This window comes from Diceros bicornis, unplaced genomic scaffold (assembly GCF_020826845.1).
Source record: "Diceros bicornis minor isolate mBicDic1 unplaced genomic scaffold, mDicBic1.mat.cur scaffold_55_ctg1, whole genome shotgun sequence".
Taxonomy (NCBI): domain Eukaryota; kingdom Metazoa; phylum Chordata; class Mammalia; order Perissodactyla; family Rhinocerotidae; genus Diceros; species Diceros bicornis.
Window position 1 is genome coordinate 5487113 of NW_026691429.1, and position 27926 is coordinate 5515038.

Here is a 27926-nt window from a genome sequence, read left to right on the forward strand (position 1 = left end):
TCCCCCCAAAAGAGAAAAATAAATCAAAAATAAAAAAATAAGTTCTTTTTGCAAAAGCACATCATTTTTTTTTAATATAGAACATTAGAATGTATCATCAAGCAAAAAGACAATGCCTTGGTATATTCATATATACCTTTTTCTATTCATATATATTTATAAAAATGCAAATATACTACTTCTATTGTCCTGGAAATTCCTGTTTGTCATTTGATATACCAGGAAGACCTTCTGGGGCATTGCACAGCCTTCCCCTGAGTCCTGTGAGATGGCTGGCTAGTCCAGTGTGCGGCTCCGTGTATGGCACCATCATCTGTTTAGCGCCCTATTGTTGGACCCCTCCTTCCAAAGCAACACCGTTTTTTCTTGGCACTTGAGTGTCTTTCTCTTCCCTCCCACTGCCGGGATGTGCATGTCAGGGGAAGTCACCTGGGACCAGGTAAAGCCAGCAGACACCCTAGGGATGGCCGAGAACAACGCAGAGGGAGGCTGGCCTGTCTTTTTCCAGCAGAACTCCCACGTGGGGAGCTGACAGCCGGAGGGAAAGAAGTGAGCTCCTGTGTTTCGATGCTGCTGTTATTGAGCCTCTACCCCACACAGTTTGACCTGTACGCTGACTAATATAACACCTGTATGTTAGCTTTGTCTTTGTAGACAGCATTATTTTCTTAATTATTATTTTTCAAGTAGGTAGTAGGAGCATATGGTACAAAATTCAAAAGGCACCAGAGGGCATCCAGTGACAAGTCTCATTCTCCAGCACTGAGTTTCGCTTCCCATAAGCAGCTACTGTTGCTAGTTCTTGCCGTGTCCTTCTGCTGGTGTTCCAGACGTATACAAGGATAAGTGTGCGCGTACACGGGCATGCATGTGCCTGCACATGCATTCAGTGCACACGGTAGCATGCCACACCATTGCTGTACCTGCATTTTTCACTTTACAGTGTATTTTGGAAATCATTATATGTATCAGAACACGTGGACCAACCTCGTTTGTTAAAGGCTGTATGTCATGTCATTGAATGGATGTGCTGCTATTCATTTAATCTGTGCCTGTTAATGGATCCTAAGGCTGTTTCCAATGTTTTGTGCTGAAATTAATATCCTTGTATATATATTACTTCTCCAGAATATTTTTTAATGAATATTTTAAAATCTTTCTTAGCTAACCAGTTTTAGGGAGGCAGTGTGGTGTGTCGAAATGGGTATTAAACCAGGAATCAAGAAACTTCTGACACTGACTCTCAGTTTGATTTTGGAATAGTCAGTTCACTTCTCTGGATGTGAGTATCTTCATCGGGAAATTGAAGAGTTTGGCTCTCCAAGTCTTATGATTTAGCAAGTATACACCTTATCCTGGGCCCGGTCCCTACCCTCAGGGATAGTGGGACCATAGACCTGTGCCCTAGGCGCCCATCAGGCCCCAGTGGGCTCCTCGCATTAACTTTCTGCTATCACAGCCCAAGGGTAAGGGGAAAAGAGAAATTTTGGCAAAAAAAAGAGACCCCAGTCCTGCCTCCTCTCCTGGCTTGTCCCAGATTGAAGCCGTTCTTTCTCGGCACCACCACTTGTTCCTTTCCTTTTAGACAATTTCTCTGAGCTCTAGGGTGTTTCTGAGCTTTTAAAAAATGTCCTTGTCTCTTTCCTCTAGCACCCCAAAGTGGACCATGACCTTTAGCTCCCTTCTGGATTTGGGAGCTCGTATCCTTCTGTGTGAGAAGTCCAGTTCACCTTGGTGATTCCCGGTGACAGGTGCCCCTGCACAGCCTCACCTTGGCCCCTGACCCTTGACTACGTCCATTGCAATCCTGTTTTCTGTCTGTCTCGCTTCTGGCCTTTGCTCTTGGTCACATGTCACAGACTCATCTCTCAGCCCTTCTCCCTTGGATCGAGCTGTCACGTTTTCTCTATTCTTTTTTCTACTCCTTCTGAGCCATCAGTCTCCCGGAGTCTCTTAACCCGCGTCCGCCACAGCTCTGTCCTGACTAGGAATTGACGCTTGATTACCTTATTGCTGTTGTAGCCTCATTGCCCCTCCTCCCAGATGTAACTGCCTGAGATGGCAGATTTCCTTCCACACCATGAGATCTCAGCCCTTACTTCTTCACCAGATTTTTCTGGGTGAGAAGAGCATATTTTGCCACGTGCTGTAACTACAAGGATTTCATCTAAATATGGAACATTCCTTTAATGAAAGAATTGACTAGGTCCATGATCAGCATCGGGATATAGAAAAGAGAAGTGAAAACGGAAAATTTGATATGCAAGGGAATTCAGAAATAGGAATATAATTTGAAAAGTACATCAAATTGTTAACTTTACTGACACATATTAATATGATTAAATACAATGATAAATCCAATACTGAATTGCTAATACAATATTGAAATGAATCTCAGCCAGAAAAATGATTTGTTTTTGACTTGTTAACTATCTGCCTTTAGTAAACTCTGAAAGACCTAGAAATGAGAAAAAACATATGAGTAGGAGCTACTGTATGTCTCTTATTTTATCAGGAAAACATTTGTGAGCATGGGTGACAAAAGGCTGTAGGAAATAGGGTAATTTTTCACTGATTTGGAGTATCTTAAAGGATATACTCTGCCAACTCTCTCAAGCCTTTTTTAAAAATTTAATTTTTCTTCTTGTGCATCATTTCATCTTTCAGAACAATTTTACCTAAGAGGCAAAGAATTAAGCCTTTAGGAAATGTGTTTGTTGAATAGCTGAACAATTTACATTTAGTCTTTCAATTATATGTAATGATCTTGAAGATATATTAACAAATTTTGTTTTGCCTTTTAAATATTTCCTCTTTTATTCTGATCTTGGGCTATCTGCAATGACAGGTCTTACTTCACAAACTAAAATTCACACTAGACTAGTTTCTGGCCAATGAGTATTGATCAAGTTTTATTAAAATTTAATATTAACTCTTATCAGAATTGGGTTTTATGGGAAGTAGGCGTGAAAATTGGTAATAATGAAATAATTGTGGAAAGAGAAGGCTAATGAGGTAGGATACATTTTCCCACATTTAGATTATGGCAAGAGTTGAAAGGACTGAAAGCTTGGAAACAACCCAATAACTGAAAAAGGAGGATTGGTTAACAAACTGTAGACCAGAAGCTGGCAAAGGGCATCATCCACGTTCTTCTACTCCAGCGAGGCCTGGATTGAATCCCGGGCTGATTGAAGCCACTGCCCAGAGCCAGCCGCTCTCTGCTGCCAACACCCATGTAAATATTGAAATTGTTGGCTGGTCCCACCGTGACCTCTACCCAGCGCTTCAGCCTCAGTAGCTGCAGCCACCTGCCCCCTTGGCTGCCGTTTGTAATGATCTCTGCCCCTCACTGGCCATAATCTTTGGGGGCAGCTTTGACTCTGAGCCTTCCAAGGGCTTGTCCGTGACTTACTGCTTTGGCCGGAGGTGGTGTGGCTTTGAAGAACCTCTGGTATTTTCTACGTCAGTCCCAAGAGGAGAAGGAGCGTGCTGAGAAAGGGATGCCGCTACCAAACCCATGAAGCCACTGAAATCTTACTTTCGATCAGGTCAGGAGGAAGCCAGATGATGACAGCTGGAAGGTTGGCTCTGGTTTGTGCATTACACTTGGGGAGAAAAAGGATGAAGAAAGGATAGATGAGCCGCTGACAAAACCAGACTCACTCATGTGACTTCTTCAAGAACTTGAACTGCAGGTGAAATCCATTGCTGAGCTGAGTGGCTACGTGATGCGCTCATGTAAGATGGGTGCCCCGGGTCCAGCCTGAGGATGGACTTGTGGCCAGTACATCCGGAGAATCTGACTCTGCCTTGGCTGACTTCCCATAGCTTTGGGTGTGAATTCTCTTCCGTCAGCAGGGCACTGCCATGCACCTTTGGGTCACCTTTACTGTTTTCCATAAACTGCACCAAAACCTCCTCATTTATTTCTCCCTTGTAGTGCCATTCCTTCTAGGGAAGTGATTTGGTATCTCAAACAGAACACACACACACACACACACACACACACACACACACACACACAGTACCAAAGATCTGTTACAATCATTAAAACACAAATAGGCTAATAAAAAATATTCAAAGATCGTGAATAGAATGAAGACCTAAATATTGCCAATAAGTATCTAAAAAGATGTTCAGCCAGTGGAAACGCATAAGCGAGAGGCAATACAGCGTAGTCATTACGTGGATTCTGGAGCCAGAGTGGCTGGATTCGGGTCCTGGCTCTGCATTATTAGCCATGTGACTTTCAGCAAGGTACTCAACCTCCTTATATTTCAGTTTCCTCTGCTGAGTGGCTAAAATGGGAATAGCAGTAGTAATAGGACTTACCTCACAAAGTTGTTGAGACAGTGCCCCAGGTTGAAATCTGTAAGGTGCCTAGACAGTGCCCGACTTACAGTAAGCACGCTGAAGTGTTAGCTGCTGTGATGGTGGCGGCGGCGGCAGTGCCACATTGTTCTCCAGAGTGGTTGTATCAGTTTACATGTCACCAGCAGTATATGAGCATTCCTCACATTCTTCCAATATTATCAGACTTGAAAGTGTTTGGCAGATCAGTGGATAAAAAGTCGAATCTTAGGTGGTTTTATTTTAATTTTCCTTGCTGCTGGTGAGGTACAGCGTCTTTTCCTAACTTTTTTGGCTGTTAGGGTTTCCTCTGTTGTGACGCGCTAATTCATATCCTCAGCCCGTCCTTCTGTCAGTTTTTTGTCTTTTTCTTAGTGATTTTTTTTATTGATTTCTCATTCCTCCAAAAAATATTTATTGAGGACCTTTTATATGTTTTAGGTGCTAAGAATACAAAGGAAAACACTGTTTTAAGGATCTTATGTTCTAGTTAGAGGAAGACAAACAAATAAATAATACAATTTTAGCTAGCAATAAGTTATACGAAAAAAAGTAAGGCAGGACTGTCATAATAATAGCTAACATTGACTGAGTGATTTCTATGTGCCAACTATTATACTAAGTTCTTGTACGTATTCACTCATTTTATCCTCACAGTTGTGGTAATACTCTTTATTGAGAACTTCATCCTTTACAGCTATGGAAACTGAAGCACAGAGAGGTTAAGTAACATACTCCAAGTCACACAGCTGGAAAGTAGTGGAGCCAGAAATTCAAAACCAGGTGGTCAGACTCTAGCTAATGTCTGCATCCTGACCAAGATGTTATGTTCTCTCTCTCTACTAAGCTGGAGATAAAATGTGAAGCGAAAAAGAACTTTTTGTATGTTCTGGCTATTAATAATACTTTATCATGTGTTTTATAAATATCTTCCCTTGTTCTGTAGTTTTAAAATTTTGTTTGTAATCCCTTTGCCACAAAATAGTTAACTTGGATGTAGTCAAGTTATCATCTCTTATCTGTGGTTTGTGCTTTTGGGTCCTTGTTTAAGGAATTCTTTCCTTCACTGATGTTATGGAGTTATTGTCTTACTCTTTTGGTTATTCATTCAACAGACATTTACTCGTGCATTTGCCATATGCCAGACGCTGTTCTAGACACTGGGGAGATGTTAATGAAACTGCCAAAAAGCCCTGCCTTCAGTTTTAAGATTTTGTTTTCCAAGTTTGGGTCTTGAACTCGTTTGGAATTTGTTTTTGTAATTTGTGGGAAGTTGCAAACTAATTTTATTTTTTTCCATATAAGAAGTCAATTTTTCTGATACTTTTATTAAAATAAGTTCATTTTTTGCTACTCTTGGTGATGTAATCATTATCATGTCTCAGGGTCCTGTATACCGTGGTTGGCACTGGTCTGTCTGTTCTATTTCATTGATCTGTTTGTCTGTTCTTGAGCTCTGTTGTATTTTAATAAGGTTTTAGTTGCAGAGGTGTTGTGATTATTGTAAACAATTTAGAAAATGCATGAAAATACAATGAGGATTAAAATCACCTATAATCTCACCATTTTCAGTGCAGGAAATTGGAAATCAAGGGGGAAAAAGTATAACGTAATTGTATCAAATTACTAATGGTTCTTGTGGGGAGGAGCTATATGATCTCGCTGGTGGAATCCTATGAAGTCTAAAATTGTGTCTTGGGATTCACATACCATAAATTGAGCTCTTTTGATGTTGCTCTTAAAATTAATGTATTAGTTATGATAGGCTAAGCTGCTATAACAAATAGCAAAATCACCCAAGGTGTGATTGCTGAATCCAATGGAAGTTTCCTTCTTATCCATATGACAGTCTTGGACAGGTGCTCAGATGGATGGCAAGGGGACCTGCCTTTCTTCTGTCAATCAGAGGCTAGGTTTCTCACATCACGTGGCTCTGCCGTCCCTCTAGTGTCTCATCCTACACCTGTGTCCAGTCAGCCCGAGGAAGGAAGAGCATGGAGGACCACACCCAAGAGGGTCTCTGGGCCAGCAGGAAGTGGTAGGCATCACCTCTACTCCCATCCCACTGGCTAGGACTCAGTCACACGGCCATCCCTGACTGCAAGGAGCTGGGAGATATAGTCCAGCTGTGAGCCCAGGGAGAAAGAGGGGATGGATTTTGTGAGCAGCTGGAGTCCCTGCCTTTCTTGTTTTCTCCTGGAACATCCGTAAAATGTTTACATGGCTATGTTCCTTTGTTCATTCCATCAAGTCCTGTCTGTTGAATCCTTGGACACTTCAAAGAGATTTGCTGGATGTTCTTATTAAATATTTGACATTTCCATGGCGAGAAGGAGTTTATTAGATTACACTTGGGGCTTGAATATGGCAGAGATTCTTTCTAGACACAGACGAAAGTATCTGTCCTTCCTGGGGTAGCGAAATTGAGAGGCTCTTTGTTGTGGATCTTTCATATGAATTCTTGGGGAAGCAGGAAGTGGACTTCAGTTCTTAAAGACCAAGAGATCTCTATAAAAGGGCTGTGTGATTTCTATGGCTAAAGTTCAGTGATTCAGTAAACGACCTCAAGCCCTGAGAGTCTGAGTCAGTTTTTCTTCGATTGGATTTCCAAGAAGAGTCTTCTTGAGCACAGATTTTCACTAGGCAGCCATAGCCAACTCTTGATCTCCTGGGGCCTTAACATCATTTGCCACCCCCGGGGATAGGAATTTCACCTGTCAATTTTTTTAACAGTTTTGTTGAGTATAATGCACATACCCTACAATCCACCTATTTAATGTATACAGTTAGTCATTCACAGAGTTAGGCAATTATCACCACAATCAGTTTTAGAACATTTTCATCACTCCAAAAAGAAACCCCGCATTCCTTAGCCATCACTCCCAACCCTTCTCATCCTCCCAGCCCCTGACAACCACTAATCTATTTTCTCTCTATATATTTGCCTATTCTGGACATTTTATATAAATGGAGTCATACACTGTGTGGTCCTTTGTGACTGGCTTCTTTCATTTAGCCTAAAGTCAAGGTTCATCCATGTTGTAGCATGTGTCAGCACTTCATTTTTTTAATTGGTGAATAATATTCCATTGTGTGTATATATATATACACACCACATTTTCTTTATTCATTTATCAGTTGATGGACATTTGAGTGGTTTCCACTTTTGGTCTGTTATGAATAATGCTGCTATGGATGGACATTCACGTACAAGTTTCTTTGTGGATGTGTGTGTTCATTTCTCTTGGGTAGATACCTAGGAGTGAAATTGCTAGGTCCTGTGGTAACTCTATGTTTAGCATTTTGAGGAACTGCCAGACTGTTCTCCACAGTGACTGCACCATTTTCCATTCCCACCAGCAGGATACGAGGGTTCTGATTTCTCCACATCCTCACCAACCTTGTTGTTACCTTTTTCGATTATTGTTACCCTAGTGAGTGTGAAGGTGTACCCCGTCAGCTCCCATTCCCAAATTCTCGTCTCCTGGAGGCTTCTGGGAAATGGAAAAGTAGCTCTTCCTCATTCCAGGGTTGGGGAGTTCTGCTTCTCATCATTATATAATGATGACATGTGTCTGGGAGTTTGGAGGAGGGGATGGTTAATTTATTGCCATTTTTTTTTTTTTGATTTTATTTTTTGTTTATTGCGGTAACACTGGCTTATAACATTGTATAAATTTCAGGTGTACATCATTATACTTCTATTTCTGCATGGATTACATCAAGTTCTCATGTTCACCACCCAAATACTAATTACAATCCATCACCACACACGTGCCTAATTATCCCTTTTGCCCTCCTCCCTCCCCCCTTCCCCTCTGGTAACCACCAACCCATTCTCTGTCTCTACGTGTTTGTTTGTTGTTGTTATTACTACTATTTAATGAGTGAGATCATACGGTATTTGACCTTATCCCTCTGATTTATTTCACTTTGCATAATACCCTCAATGTCCATCCATGTTGTCACAAATGGCTGGATTTCATTGTTTCTTATGGCTGAGTAGTATTCCATTGTGTATATATACCACATCTTCTTTATCCATTCGTCCCTTGATGGGCACTTAGGTTGCTTCCAAGTCTTGGCTATTGTGAATAACGCTGCAATGAACAGAGGGGTGCATGTATCTTTACGCATTGGTGTTTTCACGTTCTTTGGATAAATACCCAGCAGTGGAATAGCTGGATCGTATGGTAGTTCTATCCTTGATTTTTTGAGGAATCTCTGTATTGTTTTCCATAGTGGCTGCACTAGTTTGCACTCCCATCAGCAGTGTAGGTCCCTGTCAGTTTGTTTTTAAAGTTCAGATGAGAGAGGGAGAGAAAGAAAAAAAAATGCCTTGGTGAACTAGAGTTAACAAAAATGATTGCAGTTTCTCCATTTTACCAAAATAAGATAGTATAATTTTAATAATACAGTTTGAGTGAGAGGTTAGTGTGTACTATCAATTAACTCCAACAATGTAACTTAACAGAACACTTCATTGTGCAGGTCTCCTGTAAGTTACAGGATAGGTGCTATGAACATATTTAAGGAATTTTGGGTGAGATAGTCTGCTGTTTTTATTTTTTATGTCTCTCTATTCACTCCAGCTTCCATGAATTTAATTTGTCTGTTTTAGAAAAAAATGGGGTCACACTCAGGACAAAAATTCCTGGATTCTTCATTGGTGGATATTATTTCCATCCAGTTGGATAGGCATCCATACCATTCCTAACCTCTTGGTCTATATCCCTCTGGATGGAAGCTTCTTGGAAATTTGGAGATATTTTACACTGGGTGTATTGGACAGAAAAGCTCTGAGGTCGAGTGATTTCTAGAAAAGCCATAACCAGCAGCAGTTAAAGGATTGAGGCAGGCGAGGAATGATTCCCTGGGTTGCAAACCTAAGGGCATGTCCTCAATGACTTCAGTTACTGCGACCCTCCCTGCACGCAGCACAGTGCTGAGCAGGTATAAATACATGATACTAGGCTGCAATAGGCTTCACCACCCAGGTAGAGAGAGTTGTAGCTTTCAGAGCTGTTTTACCGCCTGGCAGTATGTGATTGGAGCCCCCTCAAGAGCCAGAATCATTCACTCATTCATTCAACAAACATTTGTTATAGAAATCTACTAGTGTCAGGCACTGAAGCATTAGAGAGCTTAGGGATACAAGGATGAATAGCTTTCTTCTGTATCCCCCACACCCCGACACAAATGCGTACATAAATCACGTAATCACAGCACAGCAAGTTTGCTGCTTTCCAGGGTGCCAGCCATGGGAGCATGGAGGGAGGAGAGCCTGAAATACTCAGACTCCCAAAGCAGAGCAAGCACAAAACCATACTACCCATGGCATATTTCGAGCTCCAGGATCTGGCTGTGATATATTTGTTTAAGTCCGATTGCTAGTCAGATATTTATGGGCCACCAGATGATTTTAAATATAAACACCACAATAGTACAGATTGGATTCTACTCAGATTTGATGAATATAAACTGCTCATTTTGGGGGTGGGAATGCCTTACTATTTGTAGACCTCTAGGGTACCGTTTGGCGGGGTCTTAATGTGTCTCCGAAAACGAGCACGACTTTCTATTTTAGCATTAGGAACAGGGAACTATGAATCTGTAGCTAAGCGCCTGTCTCTTAAACAGTTTTCTCCTTGTTGAACGTACCTTTCCTATTTTGACTTCCCAGAGGAATGAATTATCCATTCTGAATTTGAAAGTTTATGATTTTAATACATGAATAACCGACAGAAAGAGGAGTCTCTTTATGACCTAGGTATTGGATGATAAGACCAGCACTTTGTATGGGTTAGGATACTCTGAGTTATGATGTGGTAAAAAAACAACCCCACAGTTCTGTTGCATGAGTCAGCAAAAGTTTGTCTCCCACCTACACTGCATGCGTGTAGGGGACTCTGCCTGTGCTGAAGGAGGCTCTGTCACCTCCTGATGCCGTCATCTTGTCAAGGCTGTAGGGCTCAGCTGGAAGGAAAGTGAGGGAAGTCAGCACAGAGGAAAGTGTAAGGGCTCTCAGATGCTTTCCCATGGGAGGGACACCTGTGCCTTCTACTCATCCTCCATTGCTGAGCACACTGCCGCCCGTGCCTGACATCAAGGGGGCCATGAAGTGTATGCCCCATACTTTCAAGTGCCCGCAGGAGAGGAGATTCAGAAATATTGGTGAGCACGACTGTTTGCTACACATCTGAGTGGGAAAAACCCAGGTCTCCTCCTGTGTTTCTCCTCTACTCTCACACTGCTACCACACACGCGGCACTTCTGACACCAGATGTGGCGGCATTTTCACACCAAGCAATTCTGCGACACTAGCTGTAGGATTGACTTGCTACAATTTAATAAGATTCTGACACTATCTGCCTGGAAATAGTGTCGGATCCACAGATTAAGTATTCAGTCCTACAACACTGCCCTCCCCCCCAACTTCAGATGCGAATTGCAAGTTCAAGTTGTCCCGTGTGCTTCTGACCCACTGGCTATAAATTGGAGGTTCCCATGCCCCCCTCCTCCGGTTCGATTAATTTGAATTCACAGAACTCAGGAAAACAGTTTACTTACTGTTTAGCAGTTTATTGTAAAAGGATGTGATAAAGGATGCAGATGAACTCCCGGATGGAAGAGATGCATAGGGCAAGGTTTGTGGGAAGAGGCGCAGAGCTTTCGTGCTCTCTCCAGGCGCGCCACCCTCCCAGCACCTCCACGTGTTCACCAACCCAGAAGCTCTCTGAACTCTGTACTTTTGGGATGGTTATGGAGGCTTCATCGTGTAGGCATGATCAAGGATTAACTCCATTTCCAGCTCCTCTCCCTTCTCTGGAGGATGGGGGGTGGGGCTGAAAATTCCAAGCTTCTAATCATGACTTGGTCTTTCTGGTGATCAACCCTCATCCAGGAGCCCACCAAGAGTCACCTCATTAGAGCAAAAGATACTCTTGTTAACCAGGAAATTCCAAGGGTTTTAGGAGCTCTGTGCCAGAAGCAGGGGCAGAGACCAATATATATATTTTTCTATTATTTCACACATTTTATAGAGAATTGAGAGACATTCTGTTCTTAAGGTGCTTACACTCTAATGGAAAAAGCAGATAAGAACACCAAATTTAGAGTGTGCTAGATGGAAGGATGCTCAGATGGCAGGGGGATCATTGAGTTAGGGGCACCTAATTCAGATTAGGGGAGGAGCAAGGTTTCTAGGAGGAGGTAATTCTTAGCCTGAATCTTGAATGACAAGCAGTTCACCAGGAAGTGAAGAAGAAGGGTGTCCTGGCAGAGGAAACAACATGCTTAAGTGTGTAATAATAGTAGTACCTATTATTTATTGAATGGCTTACTCCATGCCAGCCACTAGGCTACACACTTACAGGCCCTGTCTCATTTAATTTCCTGTAGACCTCCCATCTGTGTGTTATCTGTTGCCTTAAGACTCTATGTTCCACAGGACAGGACTTTGCTTTGTTTGTGGTTGTATCCTTATGTTCCAGTAACTATTGCTGTGTAACAAACCAACAACCATTTTATTAACACTCACAGATCCTGTGGGTTAGGAATTTGGAAAGGGCACAGTTGGAGGGGGTTCTTGCTGGGAGTCCCTCATGTGGTCACAGTCAGATTTTAGCTGGGGCTGCAGTCAACCAAAGGCTTCCCTGGAGTGGACACCCAAGGTAGCTCACTCACATGGCTGGCCCTTGGCCGGAGCTCAGCTTGTTTCTTATCCGGCATGCCTACACGTGGCCTCACCAGCATGGCGGGTCTCGAGGTCTTCTGACGGAGAGAACATTCTATGAGAAGTGGGTGGGAGCTGTGTGGCCTTTTCTCACCTAGACTCAGAAGTCACATATTGACACATTTGTTGTGAATGATTGGTTGTGAGTCACAAGCCTGTCCACATTCAAGGGGAGGGGAACTAGATTCCATCTTTCATTGGAAGGAGTCTTAAAAAATTTGAGGACATGTTGAAAACTACCACAGTCCATCTTCTGGCCAAAAATTATTTATATTCTCCCACATGCAGAATACATTTACCCTCCCTAAGATCGTCCCCAAAATCATGTCATGTTTTGGTGTATGTATTAGGCGCAGGCTTGAAGTCCAGGATCGCATCATCTAAACCAAGTCTAGGTATGGATGACGCCCCTCAAGGTTGATATGAATATCCATGAACTGAGCAGATACATCGTCTGCTCCCCACACACCCATTGTGAAGTGGTGGACAGATGTAGGAGAGCCACTATAGATATCTCCATTCAAAAAGGGGGAAACAGAGAGCACACAGCAGTCAGTGGTCCACAGCACTTCTGAACTCCAGACAGTAACATGTCGCCAGATCCTTGACTTGAGTTCACGCGTATCCTTTAGGAGCTGTTCTCCGTGGCTCTTGCCTCTGTCTTTGGGGCTCTTGGTTCCGCCTTTAAGTCATCCTTCTAAAAGAAAACTGAGTTTGCACCTGAGTAACCTCCATCTGCTTCCTGCCTGTGAAAGGCTGGGTTCCAGAGGCTTCTTTTTGTTTTGTTCTGCTCTGTCTCTTTCAAGGTAATTCTTTCAAAAATGTCATGGGTTTAGACAAAAGCCCCCACCACAAATGTCTTCGAGGTAAGCTTTTCTCTCCCTTGGCTTCCCTGTGAGGCCCAATGACCTAAGGGTTCTTAGAAGCCACGTTGTTTAGAGAGAGGATATACAGGACGCATGCTTCAGAAACTTAGAAGGCCTTTTGTCTATTTGGGATGGTCAGTGAGGCACCACCTTAGGTCTTCCTGAGGCCCTGACAAACGACGGTCTTACAGCTCCACCCCAGATTTGACTTTTTGCCCTGAGGCCATTGCTTCCCCCACCCCCCCCCCCCCGCCCCGGCTTGAGGAAGATTAAGCCTGAGCTGACGTCTGTGTCAGCCTTCCTCTACTTTGTATGTGAGTCACCACCACAGCATGGCTGACGAGTGGTGTATGTCCGCGCCTGGGATCTGAACCCGTGAACCCAGGCTGCCGGAGGAGAGCGCGCCGAACTTGAACCACTACACTGAGGCCATTTCTTAATGTGCAAATGCTTTGCCTTCTGGAGATGCTGGGGTTGAGGAACAGTTGTATTTTTGAATCTAGCAAGTTTATAGATTGGGTTATAGGCTGGGTGTATATTTTCTCCAAATTCCACTCAAAAACTGAATAGCTCATTCCTTAATCTCTCCTCTTTCATTTTATTTCAGACAGCTGGGAGAAGCCAACACTTTCAACCCTCTGCCCAGAAATCCTTTTAGTTAGATCATCACGCTCATTAGGTACATTTTCTACTTTCCACATTATCTCTGGCTACAGTTTTAGGAACCGTTCCTCTGTTACATAACAAAGAGTCTCCTTCCCTGGATCTTCCCATATATTTCCTTTATTTTCCTTTGTGCCCTCACCAACAGCCGCCTCTGGGCCCTCAGGCTTCTGCCAGGTCTCCTCAGGGTCTTTCCACCTGGTCCTGAAGCCACATGTTTTAGGTTTTTGTCGCAGACCACCTCCGTTTTCAGGTGCCGAATTTCCATTCCAGTTTTTATCCCTGCATGACACATCACCACAAACTTGGTGACATAGAACAACAGTCGCTCTATTGTTCTTGCGGATTCTGTGGGTCAGAAGCTGGAAAAGGCCGTTTCTCACTTGGGGTTGAAGCAGGGTACCTGAGGGTTACTGTAAATATTCAGTAAGAACATGGTTACCCTTTGACCTGGTTCCCAACACAGACACAGATGAAAAGAAGCTACTCTTGTTAATTTGCTGTTTTCTTGTTTAACCTGAGGAGTAGCTCAAGGGTCACAAGGATTTATGAGCTTGTTTTGCAGAAGAAAAAGCGTGCCTTTAAGGAAGTGAGGACCACCAGATAACCAGCCCCCAGCTGCCTTGAGGCCCAGAAGTCTGATTGCCCAGGGGCTTATCCGGAGTGAAAGAAACATGGGTTTCCCCTGTTTCTTCAAAACTCCTCCTTGCAAGCCCCTTAGCTCTATAAAGACCCCTTGCTTTCTTCTCTTGTGAAGGCAGATTTGAGAGAACCTATCCTCCCGCCTTCTCACTTTGGCCAATTCCAATAAACCTTTCTCCACCTCCAAACACTGCTGTCTCAGTGATTGGCTTATTGTGCATTGGGCACACAAACTTGAGATTAAGAGGTTTGGTGTCAGGGTCTCTCATGCAGATGTACTCAGAGGTTGCCTTGGGCTCAGCTGCACTGTCTCCCTCACTGTCTTCCAGCTGTCATCTCAGGGCAGTCGGACCTCCTCCATGGCTCCTGGCTGCCCCCAGCATGACCATCCCAAGGGAGCCACGTGGAAACTGCATGGCCTTTTGTGACCCAGACTCGAAAGTCACATAGTGTCACTTCTGCTGCATTAAAAGCAAGTGACAAGCTGCCCAGATTCAAGGGAAGGGGAAGAAATCCCACTTTTCAATGGGAGAAGTATCAGAATTTTTGGACATGTTTTGAAACTGCTTGCACTTGGAGCAGTGTCTGGCAAAAAGAGGACCTCACTACGTAACTGCATCCAATAAGCAGGCATGTCTGCCTCTTTGATTATATCTGCTTATTAGTCTTTGGACAATACAGTGTGACCCCTGTAATAGTTTTAATAGGGCTTTCTTGTATTTATAATATATTTTTGAAAAGTAGGGACACAGTACTTCACAATATACACATTTTATTGTAAATGAATTAGAAGACTAAATTTTTTATTCCCAAAAGACATAAAATTAATAGGGAAAAAAGTATAGAAAGATGTTTAGGTAATCTTGGAATAGGGAAGGCCTTTCTAAGCAAGATTTAAAAGCCAAGAAGCCACAAGGGGAAAATTTTAAATATTAGACTCCATAAAAATTTTAAATGTCTGTACAGGAAAAGAGACCATAAATAAAGCCGAGAGCTAAAAAATAAACTGGGTAAAGTATTTGCAATGTAAATAATAGACAACAAACTAGACAGTGTAATATAAGCATAACGTAGAATCTCTCTCATAAGGCTATTTCAAAGATTAAATGAGATTAAAGTGCCCAAAGTAAATACTTAATAAATGACAAGTTCTATCCATGCTTTTATAGAGAGCCCCTATAAATCAATTTTTTTAAAAGACAGCTAATAAAAAAAGCATATGAATGAGCAATTCATGGAAAAATATAAATGGTCTATAAGCATAAGAAAACATGTGTAGCCTCACTCCTGATTAAATAAAGGGAAATTAAAGCTACAATGAGATTTTTTTCTACCTGTAAGACCGTCAGGGATGGAAAAAATGGTAATATTTTAGTGCTGGCAAAGATGTAGGGAAATTGATGTTCCTGTTCACTGTTCTTTGTTCCTCTGTAAGTGAGGTGTTTTCTTCCCCCCCTCTGGCTTCTGTCAGGATTTTTTTCTTTATTTTTGATTTTCTGTAGTTTGAAAATGACATGCCTAGATGTAGTTTTTTTGGTGTTTATCCTGCTTGGTGTTCTCTGAGCTTCTTGGATCTGTGGTTTGGTGTCTGAAGTTAATTTGGAGAAAATCTCAGTCATTATTGTTTCAAATATTTCTTCTGTTCCTCCTCTCTTTCTCCTTCTGATTTTCCCATTACGCGTATGTTGTGCCTTTTGTCTGTCATCCCACAGTCCTTGCATGTTCTGCTCTGCGTTTTCAGTCTTTGTTCTCTTTGCTTTTCAGCTTTGGTGGTTTCTGTTAAGGTTTCCTTTGCTATATCCTCAAGCTCAGAAATTCTCTCCTCACCTGTGTCCAATCTACTAATAAGCCCATCAAAGGCCTTCTTCATTTCTGTTACAGTTTTTTTTTTACCTCTAGCATTTCTTTTTGGTTCTTTCTTAGGATTTCTGTCTCTCTGCCTACACTGCCCATCTGTTCTTGCCTGTTGTCTGCTTTATCCATTTGAGCACTTAGCATGTGAATCGTAGTTGTTTTAAATTCCTGGTCTGGTAATTCCAATATCCCTGTCATGGCTGGTTCTGATGCTTGCTCTGTCTTTTCCAACCGTGTTTTTGCCTTTCAGTATGCCTTGTAACTTTTTCTTGATAGCTGAACATGATGTACCATGTAAAAGGAACTTCTGCAAACTGGCCTTTAGTCATGTGGTGAGGTGCTGGGGGGAGGGGAAGCGTTCCATAATTTATGATCAGGTCCCAGTCTTTAGTGAATTTGTGCCTCTGGACTGTGAACCTCACACATGCTTCTTAGTTTTCTTCCCCCCGTAGGTGGGACAGGATGGCTAGAGCTGGCTAGAGTTGGGTATTTCCCTTCTGCAGGTCAAGTAGACTCTGATAACACTCCAGCAGGTTAGGCTCTGGTTAACCAGTTTCTCCTGGGGGCAAGCCTTGTTAAGAACAGAGCACTCTGACTTATTTCAAAATGAATCCTCTTGCCTTCCAGCTGCCAGAAGTACAAAGGGATTTTTCTCCAATATTTACTCTGAGCACCTGGTTGAGCTCCTGGAGGTAAAACTCACAAAAGTGTGGGAGACCCCTGTGACCAGGTCCCCCTGGAGTTTTTAACTCTCAGACTTGCCCACACTCAACCCACAGCAGTTCATCAGTTACAGTCCAGGTTTTCCTACCCCGGCACTGGTTCCCACAGAAGTTTCCACTCGTGAGTCTCTCCTCTCACTCTGTGACTCCTTGTTTTCATCTCTGTCTGTCCAGTCTTGGGGGCGGCAATTTGCCCTGCATCCTTCTCTCTCTACGGATCCAAGAAGAGTTGTTGACTTTTCGGTCTATTCAGCTTTTTACTTGTTGTTAGGATGGAGTGGCAACTTCCATGCTCTTTACCGTGCAGAACTGGAAACTGATTTACTGTTGATGGAATGGAAATTGGTACAGTATTTAGTAAAGCAGTCTTAATTATCCATTAAAACTAAAAATGTGCATGCCCTTTGACCTAGCATTTCTACCTTTGGACCTATTAGCATGAATGCACAAAGATGTATCAGAATATTTTTTTGCAGCATTTTTAATATAGAAAGGGTTAAATAAAATATGCTATATTTACACGATGGAATGCTATCCAGTTGCTAAAAAGAAATGAAGTAGCTCAATATATCTTGAAAAGATACAGAGACGTTCAAGACACGTTGTTAAGTGGAAGGAGAAAAAAAGGAAGTTGTAAAACAGTATGTTTAAGATTCAGTTTTTGTTTAAAACTTATTCACAGTAAAAACGAGGGCATGCTTAGAGAAGAAAGACAATTTTGGAAGAATATATACCAGAAAAACTATTGGCTGCCTTTGAGCGACAATGTTATAAGGCTGTTAATATATATTAATGACATTTGTGTCTTGTGTGATGAATATGTATTTGATAATTAAGTAAAAATTCAAGAAAGAAAATAGGGACAGATAGAGATGACTGAGAACAATAGAACAGAACTGATTGTTTCCATCACTTTTCCCTACATCAGGCAATAATGTAATAATAATCTCTGACTCTAAATTTTAATTTACCTTCTGGGAATACTGTGTAGAGTAGACCCAAACAAATGGAAAATTTAAGTCTCCTTGTGTATTTTTTTTCCTTTTGCTCTTTCAGAAGATGATTGCCATCGGATGACGAGGGTTCCAAACGGAAATGTTTTACCAGTTAATGTTTTTTTCACGTAGAGTTTTTTTAATTGTTAATCCTTCTAGTAAAAATCTTTTTTTTTTTCTTTTGGTGAGGAAGAGTGGCCCTGAGGTAACATCTGTTGCCAATCTTCCTCTTTTTGCTTGAGGAATGTTGTCGCTGAGCTAACATCTGTGCCAGTCTTCCTCTCCTTTTTTTTGTATATGGGACGCTGCCACAGCATGGCTTGATGAGCAGTGTGTAGGTCCGTGCCCAGGATCTGAACCCGTGAGCCCCAGGCCACTGAAGCAGAGCATGCGAACTTAACTGCTACGCCACGGGGCCGGCCTCTTTTGTAAAAGTCTTTATCAGAAAGAATTCCTCCCTCTGCAGAGAAGCATTTTCTTTGGTTCTGTGGTGTCAAAATTAGTGGTTTCTTGTACCCGAGAGATGATTATAATGGAATTTTTTGCAACATGTATCTCTCTCTTAAAAGGCTGATAAAGTAGATCCATGGAGCAATGATAACTGTGAAGGCTATTTGACTTCCGTTATAAATATGGTTTATAGCCACAATTTTTCTGCTTAACTGACATCTAAGCACCCTGCAGTATGACTGAGTGTAGGCTAATATTCTTCTGAGTTACTTGTCCCGTTAACTTCCTAATCTGACTAAATTTCATTCCCTGCTTACGTCCTGTTTTGGGTTCTTGGACCCGATTCCAACATGTGTGTGTGTAGAGGGGGAGCTTCCCACAGAACACCAAGCAATTCTTGGACACCAGCAGGGTGTCAGAGAATTCAACTCATTTCTGACACTGTCCACCCAGATGTAGCATCAGATTCCACAAGTTAAGGGTTCAGTCCTACAAGACTGCACCCCCTCCAACCCCCCCACCTCAGGCACCAGTCAAGAGCCGAGGTTGGTACCTGTGCTTCTGGCCGACTGGCTATGAATCAGAGGTTCCCACGACCCCATCCTTGGGTTTGATTAATTTACTAGAGTGGCTCACAGAACTCAGAAACATTATGCTTACTAGATAACCGGTTTATTATAAAAGGATATAACTCAGGACCAGCCCGATGGAAGAGATGCATAGGGCAAGGTACGTGGGAAGGGGCGTAAAGGTTCCATGCTCTCTGGGTGCACCACTCTCCCAGTACCTCCACGTCTTCACCAGCTAAGCTCTCCGAACCCTCTCCTTTTGGGTTTTATGGAGGCTTCATTACATGGGCATGGTTGATTAAATCATTGGCCATTCTCCTGCCCTTCTCTCCTCCCTGGAGGTTGGGGGCTGGGACTAAAAGTTCCCACTCTCTAATCACATGGTTGGCTCTACTGGCAACCAGCCCCCATCTTTCTAAAAGTCACCGCATTAACTTGAGACACCTTTAAGCTCTCATCGCTTAGGAAATTCCAAGTTTTAGGAGCTGTAAGCCGGGAACCATGGATAAAGAGCAAATATGTGAGAAATATATATTTGGTCATCTGAGTGATCAAAAATATATACATCTATTCTTATAAATCACAGCATTGCACATCCTAACATAGTTTTTTTTCCTGTGTATAATGTGTGTTGTTCTAGATGATTAATCTTATATAATAATTTGTTGTTGTTGTTGTTTTACCCTCTGTGAATTTACTAACAGAAGTCCCGGAGGGGATTTGGGTGCCAAAAAGAAAAAGAAGAAACAGAAGAGAAAAAAGGAGAAACCAAATTCCGGAGGCACCAAGTCCGACTCGGCATCGGATTCCCAGGAGATTAAAATCCAGCAGCCTTCAAAAGTGAGAGGCCCGGTTTATTTTTACCTCTGTGGTTTCTTGTGCGTGCGAGAGGGGTTTGTGCAGCTCAGAGGTGTCATCAGGGTTGTGTTGTGACTGTGTATAGATGCCACTATAACTGGAGGTATTTATGGCCTTGCTCGAACTGACGCTGGCACCCGAATAACTAGGAGGTACATACTGTGCTTGTGTGTGCGTGTGGATTCTGCCTGCATTTTGCCCCTTTCTCGGTGAATTAGTATGTTGATTGTAGTTCTAGAAGAAAGTCTCATGTGAGCTCGTTAGTTTTTTTTCTTTTTTTTTGAAGTTACACTTAATCTTTGATGACTTTTAGTTCAGAAGATATTCACGTTTTAATTTTTCTGGGTGTCTGTCTAATTACCTGAATAGCACATCATCATCTGGCAGCAGATTTCAGCGGGAGCAGCCCCAGGTAAGTCTTACGTTGACTTTGAATCGGACCAGTCTTCAGTGGCCAATCTTGATGAAGGGTGGGAAATAGCTCCCAACGATCCCCCTGAAGAAACACACCAATTTTAGACCAAAGCAGAAGTTGTCCGGCTGGGCCCTGTGTTGGCAGGTTGCCGGCCTCGTGTGTGTGGTGGTGCAGAGGGCAGGCACCCCTTTCTGTGGGCCAACCCCAGTCGCCCTGGCTGTGAACACAGGCCTTGTGTGCTGGGCCCAGGGAGGCACAGAGCCCTCTTGGTGTGAGCAGCTCGCAGTGAAAAGGGGTAGAGTTAGAAGTACAATGACATATTTTGATGGTCGTAGCTCTAAATAAGCCAGCCCTGCATCACCTTGGCCTGGGTCTGTTTCCCGGTCAGGGAACCCACCACCCCTCTGTCGGGTGTCATACTGTGGCGGCTGCGTGTTGCCATGATGCTGGAAGCTCTGCCACTGGGATTTCAAATATCGGCCCCCAGGGTGAGCAGGTTTCAGTGGAGCTTCCAGACTAAGACAGACTAGGAAGAAGGACCTGGCCGCCCACTTCCACAACAATTGGCCATGAAAACCCTATGGATAGCAGCGGAGCATTGTCTGATGTAGTGCCCGATGGTGAGAGGATGGCGCAGGAACGGCCAGGGGTCCCCTCTGCTGTGCTGGGAGTTGGAATCGACTGAGCACTAACAGCAAAGCTCCAAATAAGTTGTCCTGGGGTCCTGGGTAATGCGTGGTGTAGTGGAAAGGGCTCAGGAAGTGGAGTGAGCATCCTGGGCTCAGTCCTGGCCCCACAGCTCTCAAGCTGTGTGCCTTTGCACAAGGTTCTGCACCCCCATAATCCTATCTCCTCATCTGCAAAATGAGGATGATGCCTTCTCCCCATCTCACAGGGCTGTTATGAGGTTATAGTTAGATCATTTTTATTAAATGGTTTTTATATTACAGAGCACTGTCTCCGTGGCCGTTATTCGCAAGATGCAGGTTTTATGGGGTTTAAGTTTTTTTCTTGTACAAAGTTTACATTGTATCACATGAAGTGAGTCTTACAGGTAGTTTTTGTTGGTGTTACCTGTTTACACGTAAGGACCAAGAATCACTGAGAAGGAGCATTGTTTGCCCCAATTTTTCCCTGCCTGCCTCTGTGGGGTGAGAAGAAAGTGGAATCTTCCTCCCTAGCTTTTCAGCTTGGTTCTCAGGTAATAAATATTCTATCCACCAGACATCATTTCCAAGGTAACTCATACAAGGTCCCCCATGAGCTTGCCCGATATTCTCTCCATTTCTGAGCGCTGCTTCATCAGGTAAATGCGGCCTTACTTACATGCAGTTGTGATATCTTATTGCTTCTGTCATCACCATCAGCTTCTGCCCATCTCTGTACCCCTTGTCATTTTGAGCCCTCTCCCACCTCTCGTCACTTAGAAGAAACTAGAGCCAGCCCAGGCAGGAGGAACTGGTAGCATTATATGATACAAAAATTCTTTTCTTTTTTAATTGTCTAAATTGTCTTAATGGGAGCTTTTCTCCATTGCGTTTTTTAAAACTAAGGCTTCTTTCCCTTAAGCTAATGTCAGCTTTGGGTGACACGGTACATTATAGTGGACTGTCTTTAGAGACTGTTCTGGTCTACACTCAAGAACCAAAATAAAATGATATTTGTCTGGATTCTTGGAGACTTCTTAGTGGTAGGGGACTTGGACATTTTTTCCAAGGTATTAAATTTGGAAAATAATGGGTAGAGAGTAGAGTTGGTGTTAAGTATTCACATGGAGCAATGTGGAGGAGAAGAGGCGTGCCTGGCTCTTAGGAATATAATAGTGGGATGCTAACGTGGGGTTGATAGACGTGCTCACCTTTCCTAACACTAATTCATTTCTCCCCAGGTGGTGCTCCTACGGAAGGTGAATGGATAGGTTTACGAGTCTGTCATAGCTGAGTTTTCCTTACTGCTTTGTCACCTTGGATTTGAGAATTGTGCTTACTTGAATCTGCTTTAAGAAAGCATGGAAATAGAGACCATTGGGATAAACTGTTTCATGAATGGTGATTTCGTGTAAAGACTGCTGGTCAACCTGATGAGGCCAATTCAGTCGAGTAGAATCCACTCCGAGGGCTTCTTCATGGAGTTGGGATATCATTGGCTCCTTTGGAGCAAAGATGCTGATTCACGTTTGTTACAGAAGTCTGAGTTTGATATTTTAGTGTTGGAGGATTTAACTCAAATATCAGGAAAGAAGAATTAGCATGACAAATTCAGTGCAGATCCTGTAGGTATATTTTTGTAAGACTGGGTTCCACTTTGCCTTTTTAAAGATAAGTGGATGCATGTTCAGGCCTTATTGGTTGAAATATGCTGTGCTCTCAGTTCCTATTTAAGTTGTAGGTTTCCTCATAGATTGTGTTGTTGGGGGTTCAAATGGGTGTAAATTTCATTTTGCTAGACATCATTTCCTTTTATGTTGGAGGTCTACAAGAGACCCAAACAAGAAAAATCTAAAAATACGATGAATTAGAACAGCGAAAGTATTTTGTTAAATTAGTATGTGTAACTGAGATATGACCTTATGATTTAGACCTCAATCAAAATATAAGATGAACAGCTTACAAAAATTTGGGCAGCCCTGGGCGATGCTGTTAGACTTGTTAAGTGGAGACATTAAGACTTTAACCTGCCTCTGGTTAGTCTCCAGTACTTTGTTTCCTTCAATCATTTTAGAGGCAAGATTCCTAAAGAAACCCATTAAGTAACACAACCACAGGTTGGGCTGTATTAATTAAACCCCATTTTGTACTGTGAAACGGGTAAGCTTCCCAGGGTAAAAGATTTGCTCCAGACCACAGACTTCAGGTTCAAAACTGAGCAGAAGTTCAGAGCTGCTGTTTATAACCCACCAAGGGTCGATGGTACCTTTCCTTGGTGCCCATGGTGTGTTGACATACAGGAAACCCAAGGGCTCTGAAATTTCCTTCTAACCGCTTCTGAACCACAGGGAAGAGTGCTCTTTGTGTGGCATCACAATTCTAAAGCAAATCAATTATTTCACATACCGGAAAAACTCCCTGATTTCCACATCCAGTCCTACATACTATATTACTGTCTTATTTCAAGTATAGTCTCATTTTCCGAGTAGCATTACATTATTTGAGGGATTTTCCAAAAAAAAGAGCTGGGAATCTTCAGAGATGGCAGGAATATTGGCTTTGAGGAAGGAACTTTAGAATTTAAAGGTATTTAGCCTGAGAATAGGTTTTACTTGAAAAGGAGGTCGGTTTCCAACACTTCGGTTGGGGAGAACAGGCTGTGGTTGCCAAGGATCTGAGTTCATAGTGGAAACTGCTCGTTCTTCGTGTTGGAAGGTTTGTCTCTGGAGCAGCGTCAGTGTTGGGGGTGGGCAGTGTGTGGTCCAGGAGAAAGGCATCCTTGGAGATTTCCTTTCTTGATTGACTTCTTTCCTAGCTCAGCACTACATTCAGATTTCTTTCTTTCTTTCTTTCGTTTTTTTTAATGAACTAAAATTCCCCTTCTCTGCCTGGTTTCCATTCTAGAAGTTATTTCCTTTGTCCCCACATTGCTACCGCAGAGCATTAACCCTAACAGTGAAACCAAGGCTAGTGGCTGACTGGCTGCTGTGTGACAGTAATGCATGTACTGCATGTCACTCCTCTTTGCTGCTCCGCCAGGATGAGTAATGGTGGGGGCCATTGGCAGGTGGGTGGGATACTGAAGCAAATGGTGGTTTGATTTATGTTAGATTTCCCCAACTCTTAGAGCCCCACTAAAACTCAAAGCTGTTTATCTTTAACAAAACGTTTGCTTATATTTTCATCTGTTAGCATACTTGAGCCCAAGGCCCTGACCGGGCATAGAGGAGGATTGCTCGTTTTGTGATGCTGTAATCGCCAAGGCGGATGCACGTGTACCCGCCCCAGGTTTGGGAGCAGTGGCAGCTTCCTTATATTTTGTGTCTGTGTTTCTTTGCTTTTGTAGAATCCCACCATTCCAATGCAGAAGTTGCAGGATATCCAGAGAGCCATGGAGCTGTTATCTGCATGCCAGGGCCCTGCCAGGAATATCGATGAGGCTGCCAAACACAGATACCAGTTTTGGGACACGCAGCCGGTACCCAAACTGAGTAAGCTTTTCTGCCTTTTTTTTTCCCCCTCAAAACAAAACTGGATTAACAAGAAACAAAAAACACAGAAGACACTCTTCTTGACTTATATAATTTGTTTTCAGACCACAGATTAGAAATTTACACAAAAGTAACATTTTTCTTCTTAAAATATAAATATGGGATAGTGACGTTGGTTTTTAGTAACAACAGTTTTAGTGTAATTCCTATCCCTCTAAAAAATCCAGTTTCCCCAAACTTGAAACATTAGCATATTAAAAATATATATAAACAGGGAGTCTCCTCCTCCCCGTTTTTGTTCTGAGCTTCATGGAGTTGTTTTTTCTATACATAAATGTTTAGCAGTCTCAAATCTCAATTATTCTGAAAGACGCAGAAAATTTGCCCTATTAAATCTCACTGAAATGGAAAATTTTATGCTGCTTAACAGTAGGATTCTGAATACTCACCAGTGGTGTTAATTATTACCAATGCAATAACATTCCAGTGTATAAGGGAACCGGGCCACCTCGTGAGGGCTTTGGGTCATGTAAGAGTCTCCGTAATAGGCCTCTTCCCTCAGTGCTTTGTCTGCTCCATCATGTTTCACTAAGACTTTTTTTTGGTGAGGAAGATTATCGCTGAGCTGACATCTGTTGCCAATCCTCCTCTTTTTGCTGAGGAAGATTGGCCCTATGCTAATGTCCATGTCCATCTTCCTCTTCTTTATACGTGGGACGCCTGCCACAGCATGGCTTGACGAGTGGTGCATAGGTCCATGCCCGGCCTCCGAGCCTGCGAACCCTGGGCTGCCAGACTGGAGCGCGCAAACATAACTACTGCGCCACAGGGCCAGCCCCAGCGTTTCACTAAGACGTTTACCACTTAAGTTTCCCTAAACATCATTTAATTGTTCTTCTTTCCTGTTATGCAAAAAAAGATGATGACATAAGAAACATAAAAATGTTTTAAATGTATTACAAGGTAAACTTGATAGTTTGTATTACGTTTGCATGAAGATAGATTATAATTATTTCTATATTTTTCTTTCTTGATTGTTCAGGTTCCAGAATCTGTAATTGCCATTCAAAACTGTTTAATACGGGCCGGCCCCGTGGCTTAGCGGTTAAGTGCGCGTGCTCTGCTGCTGGCGGCCCAGGTTCGGATGCCGGGTGCGCACGGACGCACCGCTTCTCCCGCCATGCTGAGGCCGCGTCCCACATACAGCAACTAGAAGGATGTGCAACTATGACATACAACTATCTCCTGGGGCTTTGGGGGTGAAAAAAAAAAAAAAGGAGGAGGATTGGCAATAGATGTTAGCTCAGAGCCGGTCTTCCTCAGCAAAAAGAGGAGGATTAACAAGGATGTTAGCTTAGGGCTGATCTTCCTCACAAAACAAAAACAAAAACAAAACTGTTTAATAGCCCCGGTTATGTACAAATAGTCAGTTTTATCACATCTAAATCAGGGAGCAAGCCTTCTCTCTGCCTTCAAATAATGGTTTTCAGACTTGAAGTCACCACTCATCTCCCACCTACGCCCACCCCAAGCAGCTTCAAAAGCATAAGCTTCAGAGTGTGAAAGAAAGAAGGAATACTTTATCCTCACTTGGGTTTTCTTTCAGGCTCCAGGAGTGTATTTGGGAGTGGAGGAAGACTCTCTGGAATGAATTTCAGGATTTTAAATGAGATGGAATTGAGTGACCCTTAGCTGAAGGGATGTAGATTTATTGATCTGAGCGTATCGGGTTTAGCTGAATGCTGCTTGGCAAGCTGCTGGTGGCATTTAGGTCCCTGCCCTGGAGAGAGGAAGGCCGCTTCCAGCTGGCATCTAACCCCAGCGCACCTCTCTGGGAAGATAGCTCAGGTGCTCACCACATTTTGGGCCCTCCCCTAAATCCTTGCAGGATTCTCCAGCTCCTAGAACTTCTAGTACACACCTCAGTTAAGGCAGCATCCAGGTTAGTGGGGGAGGAGGGAGCCTGAGGTCGGGGGAATGTGGGAAAGTCAGGGGGACTCTACTTCTCAATTTCTCTCCAGAGTGCTTGGTGTCCCAGGTCAGCCTAACACAGCCAGCCGTTGGGAGCTGCTTACATGGGATGGTCCCCTGATGTTGTGGGACAGCCAAGCCCTAGGTAAAGCTCTGAAGGGACTCTAGGGGGCAGCTGGGACTCGGGCCACTTGGGCTGACTTGCGGAAGCCTGAGGTGTTCACGTGGAGATGAGCTGGTAGAGGGGAGATAAGACGAAGTAACAACGTCAGGGAGTAGAAAGGAGAGAAAACGAACCTTCCCCTTGGCGCTGGTGCAGACCCTGTGACTCTGCCTGTAAAAGGGTCTGTGATGCTGAGACATACAAATGGCCAACAGCTATACGAAAAATGCTCAACATCACCAATTATCAGGGAGATGCAAATCAAAACCACAATGAGATATGACCTCACACCTGTTAGGATGTCCATTGTCAAAAACACAAGTGTTGGTAAGGATGTTGAAAAACTGGAACACTTGTGCACTGTTGATGGTAATTAAAATGGTGCAGCCACTACGGAAAACAGTATGAGGTTCCTCAAAAAATTGAAAATAGAACTACCATATGATCCAGCCATCCTACTTTTGGATATTTATTTAAAAGAATTGAAAACAGAATCTCAAAGATATTTTGCGTTCCCATGTTCATTGCAGCATTATTTACAATAGGCAAGAGGTGGAAACAACTTAGATGTTCATTAACAGATGAATGAATAAAGAAAATGTGTTACATACATACAATGGAATATTATTCAGCCTTAAAAAAGAAGGGAATGCTATCATATGCTACAATATGGATGAACCTTGAGGACATTATGCTAAGTGAAATAAGTCACTCACAGAAGGACAAATACTGCATGATTCCACTTATATAAGGTATCTAAGGTAGTCAAACTCACAGAAACAGAAAGTAAAATGGTGGTTGCCAAGGGCTGATGGGGGGTGGGCTGGAAGTGGGGAGTTGCTGTTCAATCCTGTATTTTCTATTTCCATTTAAATCATAACAATTAGCTAGTTTCTTGAAGTTGAATTCTCAGAATAATCTTGGACCTCTCCTTCAAGATTTTCCTTTTCTTCCTTCGTGCCTTCCTTCTTTCTCTCCTTGTTTCCTTCCTTTCCATAGTTATTTGCCAGGCGCTGTATTAGTCATTGATAGTACTAGTGAAAAAGCAGATGCAGCCCCCATTCCTCACGGAGCTTATAATGTAGTGGGGAATACAGATAATAAACATAATAAATGAATAAAATAATTACAGTTTGTGAGAGGTGTCATAAAGAAAATGTGTAGGGTGATATGATAGAAATTTGCTAAGATAAAGGAGCTGGAGGAGCCTAATTCAGGTAGGCCTCCTGAAACTGAGTCTTGAAGGATGAGAAAGCCAATGTCAAATGCTGCCAAAACGTGAGCAATTATAAACATTAAAACTTTTTGTTCTGAAACAATCACTGTTAAGAGAAGGAAAAGATAAACCTACAGACTGAGAGAAAATATTTAGAAGTCTCATTTCTGACAAAAGACTTCATATTCATTGCATGTTCATTGCAGCATTATTTGCAGTGGCCAAGACATGGAAGCAACCTAAGTGTCCACTGATGGATGAATGGATAAAGAAAATGTGGTGTATATATACACTGAAATATTATTCAGCCATAAAA

The 27926-nt window shown here is 42.7% G+C and overlaps 1 long non-coding RNA gene across 1 annotated transcript in view; it reads left to right on the forward strand.

Moving 5' to 3' along the window:
- Nucleotides 1-24254, forward strand: part of LOC131403200 (uncharacterized) — a 35857-nt gene extending 11603 nt beyond the window's left edge. The window contains exons 2-3 of the long non-coding RNA XR_009219288.1: nucleotides 19554-19689; nucleotides 24116-24254. This is a non-coding gene — a long non-coding RNA (uncharacterized LOC131403200). The remainder of the gene's footprint in view (nucleotides 1-19553; nucleotides 19690-24115) is intronic.
- Nucleotides 24255-27926: the final 3672 nt, after the last annotated feature.